The sequence below is a fragment of the Arachis hypogaea genome, chromosome 4 (genome assembly GCF_003086295.3).
Source record: "Arachis hypogaea cultivar Tifrunner chromosome 4, arahy.Tifrunner.gnm2.J5K5, whole genome shotgun sequence".
In the NCBI taxonomy this organism is placed as follows: Eukaryota; Viridiplantae; Streptophyta; class Magnoliopsida; order Fabales; family Fabaceae; genus Arachis; species Arachis hypogaea.
The window spans coordinates 59,241,672-59,248,366 of NC_092039.1; positions in this window are offsets into that span (position 1 = coordinate 59,241,672).

The following is a 6,695-nucleotide window of genomic DNA, read 5'->3' on the forward strand; positions in this document are numbered from 1 at the left end:
TAAGAAAGTCATTGAAACTCCTCCCAGTATTCTCCCAAGCAATACAGAAGAGAATCCAAAAGGAGAGTGCAAGGCCATTGATTTAATCAAAGTGACCGAATGCACTAGGGAGGAGGAGGACGAAAATCCTAGTGAGGAAGACCTCCTGGGACGTCCTTCAAGCAAGAAGGAGTTTCCTATTAAGGATCCAGAGGAATCTGAGGCTCATCTAGAGACCATAGAGATTCCATTAAACCTCCTTCTGCCATTCATGAGCTCTGAAGACTATTCTTCCTCTGAAGAGGATGAAGATGTGACTGGAGAGCAAGTTGCTCAATATTTAGGAGCTATCATGAAGCTGAATGCCAAGCTGTTTGGTAATGAGACTTGGGAAAGTGAACCTCCCTTGCTCATTAGTGAACTAGATACTTGGATTCAGAAAACTCTACCTCAAAAGAAACAAGATCCTGGCAAGTTCTTAATACCTTGTACCATTGGCACCATGAGCTTTGAAAAAGCTCTATGTGATCTGGGGTCAGGGATAAATCTTATGCCACTCTCTGTAATGGAGAAGTTGGGGATCATTGAGGTACAACCTGCCTTGTTCTCATTGCAATTGGCAGATAAGTCATTGAGATAAGCCTATGGAATAGTAGAGGACGTGCTAGTAAAGGTTGAAGGCCTTTACATCCCTGCTGATTTCATAATCCTAGACACTAGGAAGGAAGATGATGAATGCATCATCCTAGGAAGACCTTTCCTAGCCACAGCAGGAGCTGTGATAGATGTCAATAGAGGTGAATTAGTCCTTCAATTGAATGGGGACTACCTTGTGTTTAAGGCACATGGCCACCCCTCTGTGACAAAAGAGAGTAAGCATGAAGAGCTTCTCTCAGTTCAGAGTCAAGAAGAACCCACACAGTCAAACTCTAAGTTTGGTGTTGTGAGGCCACAACCAAACTCTAAGTTTGGTGTTCAGACCCCATATCCAAACTCTAAGTTTGGTGTTGGGACCACACTAACATTGACCTGATCACCTTGTGGCTCCATGAGAGCCCCTGTCAAGCTATTGACATTAAAGAAGCGCTTGTTGGGAGGCAACCCAATTTTAATTATCTAATTTTTATTATATTGTTATTTTGTGTTTTATTAGGTACATGATCATGAGGAGTCACGAAAAAAATCAAAAAAATTAAAAACAGAGTCAAAAACAGAAGAAAAAAATTTTTCACCCTGGAGGACGCACGGGCTGGCGTTCAACGCCAGTAAGGTGCATCTGGCCGGCGTTCAACGCCAGAACAGAGCACCATTCTGGCGCTGAATGCCAGAAACAAGCAACATCCTGGCGCTGAACGCCAGGAATGTGCCCAGAGAGGAAAAACTGGCGCTGAACGCCAGTAACAAGCATGAAACTGGCGTTCAACGCCAGAAACATGCTTTACATGGGCGTTGAACGCCCAGAACGTGCACCAATGGGCGTTTAAGCGCCAGAATGGTGTGCCAAGGCAATTTACATGCCTATTTGGTGCAGGGATGGAATTCCTTGACACCTCAGGACCTGTGGAACCCACAGGATCATCTCAAGATCTATGGACCTCACAGGATCCCCACCTACCTCGCCCTCTCTCTTTCCATTCATGGTCATTCCTTCTATTTTTCATTCACCACCAACATCTATCCACTCTTCCCCATACACCCCACCTACCTTTACAATTCAACTTCTCTTTCCCACCCAATCCCACCCATATAGCCGAATCCATCTCCCCTCACTCACCTCCATTTTCTTCTTCTTCTTCTTCCTCTCTTCTTTCTTCTCTTGCTCGAGGGCGAGCAATATTTTAAGTTTGGTGTGGTAAAAGCATAGATTTTTTTGCTTTTCCATTACCATTAATGGCACCTAAGGCCAGAGAAACCTCAAAGGGAAGACAAAAGCTTCCACCTCTGAGTCTTATGAGATGGAAAGACTATAAGCCGTCATAGCTCAGTGGTAGAACATGTGGCTACAAATCAAGAGATCCCTGAGATACCTCAGGGAATAAGTTATCCTCCACACAAATATTGGAAGCAACTAAGGGTAGAAACACCAAAATTACTAGGAATCATTCAACAGAAGCAAGGAAGAGACATAGAGGAGCTCAAAAAGCACCATTGGACCTTCAAGAAGGCGCCACCCTCACTCAGGTGGATTCATTCCTTATTCTTTATTTCTTTCTGTTTTCGGTTTTTAATGTTGTGTTTATCCATGTTTTGTGTCTCTACTTCATGATCATTAGTATGTAACCATGCCTTAAAGCTATGAATAAAATCCATTAATCCTTCACCTCTCTTAAACGAAAAATGTTTTAATTCAAAAGAACAAGAAGTACATGAATTTCGAATTTATCCTTGAATTTAATTTAATTATATTGATGTGGTGGCAATACTTTTTGTTTTCTGAATGAATGCTTGAACAGTGCATATTTTTGATCTTGTTGTTTATGAGTGTTAAAATTGTTGGCTCTTGAAAGAATGATGAACAAAGAGAAATGTTATTGATGATCTGAAAAATCATGAAATTGATTCTTGAAGCAAAAAAAGCAGTGAAAAAGGAAGCTTGCGAAAAAAAAGTGGCGAAAAAAAATATAGAAAGAAAGAGCAGTAAGAAAAAGCCAATAGCCCTTAAAACCAAAAGGCAAGGGTAAAAAGGATCCACGGCTTTGAGCATCAATGGATAGGAGGGCCCAAGGAAATTAAATCCAGGCCTAAGCGGCTAAATCAAGCTGTCCCTAACCATGTGCTTGTGTCATGAAGGTCCAAGTGAAAAGCTTGAGACTGAGTGGTTAAAGTCGTGATCCAAAGCAAAAAGAGTGTGCTTAAGAGCTCTGGACACCAATAACTGGGGACTTTAGCAAAGCTAAGTCACAATCTGAAAAGGTTCACCCAGTTATGTGTCTGTGGCATTTATGTATCCGGTGGTAATACTGGAAAACAAAGTGCTTAGGGCCACGGCCAAGACTCATAAGTAGCTGTGTTCAAGAATCAACATGCTTAACTAGGAAATTCAATAACACTATCCAAAATTCTAAGTTCCTAAGGAAGCCAATCATTCAGAACTTCAAAGGAAAAAGTGAGATGCCAAAACTGTTCAGAAGCAAAAAGCTACAAGTCCCGCTCATCTAATTATAATTAATATTCATTGATATTTTGGAATTTATAGTATATTCTCTTCTTTTTATCCTATTTGATTTTCAGTTGCTTGGGGACAAGCAACAATTTAAGTTTGGTGTTGTGATGAGCGGATAATTTATACGCTTTTTGGCATTGTTTTTAGGTAGTTTTTAGTAAGTTTGAGCTACTTTTAGGGATGTTTTCATTAGTTTTTATGTTAAATTCACATTTCTGGACTTTACTATGAGTTTGTGTGTTTTTCTGTGATTTCAGGTAAATTCTGGCTGAAATTGAGAGACTTGAGCAAAACTCTGAAAAAGGCTGACAAAAGGACTGCTGATGCTGTTGGAATCTGACCTCCCTGCACTCGAAATGGATTTTCTGGAGTTACTGAACTCCAATTGGCGCGCTCTCAACGGCGTTGGAAAGTAGACATCCAGAGCTTTCCAGCAATATATAATAGTCCATACTTTAATCGGAATTTGACGACGTAACTTGGCATTGAACGCCAAGTACATGCTGTTGTCTGGAGTTAAACGCCAGAAAAACGTCATGATCCGGAGTTGAACGCCCAAAACACGTTATAACTTGGAGTTCAACTCCAAGAGAAGCCTCAACTCGTGGATAGATCAAGCTCAGCCCAAACATACACCAAGTGGGCCCCGGAAGTGGATTTATGCATCAATTACTTACTCATGTAAACCCTAGGAGCTAGTTTATTATAAATAGAACTTTTTACTATCATATTATCATCCTGGATTGTATTTTGAATCCTGTGATCACGTTTTGGGAGGCTGGCCATTCGGCCATGCCTGAACCTTTTACTTATGTATTTTCAACGGTGGAGTTTCTGCACACCATAGATTAAGGGTGTGGAGCTCTGCTGTACCTCAAGTATTAATGCAATTCCATTGTCTTTTATTCAATTCTCTCTTATTCTTATTCCAAGATATTCATTCGTACCCAAGAATATGATGAATGTGATGATAAGTAACCCTCATTATCATTCTCACTTATGAACGCACGTGATTGACAACCACTTCCATTCTACATGCAACAAGAGCTTGAATGTGTATCTCTTAGATTCCCCAACAGAATCTTCGTGGTATAAGTTAGATAGATGGCGGCATTCATGAGGATCCGGAAAGTCTAAACCTTGTCTGTGGTATTCCGAGTAGGACTCTATGATTGAATGACTGTGACGAGCTCAAACTCCTGAAGGCTGGGCGTGATGACAAGCGCAAAAGAATCAAGGGATTCTATTCCAACCTGATTGAGAACCGACAGATGATTAGCCGTGCTGTGACAGAGCATAGGAACGTTTTCACTGAGAGGATGGGATGTAGCCATTGACAACGGTGATGCCCTACATACAGCTTGCCATGGAAAGGAGTAAGAAGGATTGAGTTGAAGCAGTGGGAGAGCAGGCGTCCGTGAGCCATACAGTATCTCCATTCGCTTATCTGAAATTCCCACCAATGAATCTGCATGAGTATTCTTATCCCTTTTATTTATTTTATTTATCCAATTTAATTCCATTTGACTCTATGATTCCAATCACTAACTGAGATCTACAAGGTGACCATAGCTTGCTTCATACCAACAATCTCTGTGGGATTGACCCTTACTCGCGTAAGGTTTATTACTTGGACGACCCAGTACACTTGCTGGTTAGTTGAACGAAGTTGTGTCCACTCATGCCAATTTCTAAATTCCATAATTTTACAATGAATGCAAATCAAAGAATAGTGATCACAATTTCGTCCACCACATGGCCAACGAATCCTACAAAGCAAGAAAAAGATTGGGTTAGTAAAAAGGTAAAGACATCCCAGACGAAATCGAAACAACTCGGACAGCATATTCCTAGCGCGGTACAGCATATAAAAAGGAAAACCCCAGGACACAACCCAAAGTCCAGGGGCATCCTTTGGAGGCAGAAAAAAGATTCAGGGAAGCCTACAAGCCTACATCTTTACACGTCCCAACAAAAAGCAAAAAAAGTCATCAAAATAAGCGTTGATAGAAATTACAACCTCAGTCCACCCAATAGCAAGTACATGCCAGACGGAAAAATAGATAAAGGCGCAATCTTTTTACTCAAAAAACAAACAGGCAACAACATGCAAAAGCTTTAGGAAGCTTCAAATTGCCAAGGGAACATCAGAGAAGAAAAAGCCAGAAATTGCAGCAACAAAAAATACAGAAAAGCAAAAAGGATCAAACTTTCTCAAATATACACTCAAACAAAAACCCTACTATACCAGAAAGTAGAACAAGGCTAGCAAAAAAGAGAAGAGGAACCAACCTGAAAAAGGAGAAGCGTGCAGAGAGTGAAGACGAAGAGATCAGGAGTTGCCATCGAAAGCAAAAAGAGCACTCACGATCGCCAAACAATGTCACAAAGAAAAACACGAAGGGGCAGATGACAGACGAAAACAACAAAAGTGAGAAAGAAAAGGGGAAGTTACAAAAAGAAGAAAAAACCATCTCCGTGTGTGAAGTTCAAAATAAAGGAAGCAAGAGAAACGAGGCATTGAAAACCAATTAATGGGGGCATTAAAAGCCCTCGTGCATTCCCAAGGCCAGGGCACTAACGCAAAAGCGCGTGCTTTCAGAGGAAATGGAACAGAAACGTTCCGCATTCAAAAAAAGAGAACTCTACAGAAAAGAAATCGACAAAATGCTCGAGTTCGGCTTTACCAAAGAAGGATCGAAGTCCTAAAACTAAAGACTCGACCTCAAAAAGGAAGACCGAGCTCGAGCAGGGGCACTGTTCATACCCTGGGTCGAGTTGTCCGACCCGGGATGTTCTACAGACAAAGCGACCGAACTCTTCAGGTCAGGACAAACTGACCTCTTCTCAAAGAGCTCGGCCAAGTCACAGGAAAGCCCAAAACAAAGGGCCCAAATAGAGGAACACGTCCCAAATCCAAGGGCAGCCCAAGCTCGTAGAGATAAAGGCGGTTCCCTTGAAGATAAGATGACCTCACTTGAAGATAAGATAAAGATAAGATAACATAACTAACTTATCTTATCTAAGAAAGGTCATTCTATGCCATTATAAATACACTAGAGCACCTAGGTATAACTCATACTCTGATTCTACTCAATACCTGCTTAATACCCTTGCTAACTTAAGCATCGGAGTCCCTTGCAGGTACCACCCACCCTCCGGGGACGAAGGATCAGCACCATCTCCAAGTCGAACACAATAGCCCCGACCAGCACAGAAGATCTCATCCGAGATCGACTTACAGTTTCTAGTAACCCGCCGGAACAGTAGGGATTGAGATGCTTCTTCCATCAAACTTGGAAGTAGGTGTAGTATAATCACCAAGCATCCTCTTTGCATTATTGTTGTTGGGTTCGGCTGCCATATCCTTTTCTTGTTCGAAAATTTCAGTAAGGTTGTCTCTGGCTTGTTGTAATTTAGCTTCTCTTAGTTTCCTCTTCAGAGTCCTTTCAGGTTCAGGATCAGCTTCAACAAGAATGCCTTTTTCCTTGCTCCTGCTCATATGAAAGAAAAGAGAACAGAAAAAGAAGAGGAATCCTCTATGTCACAGTAT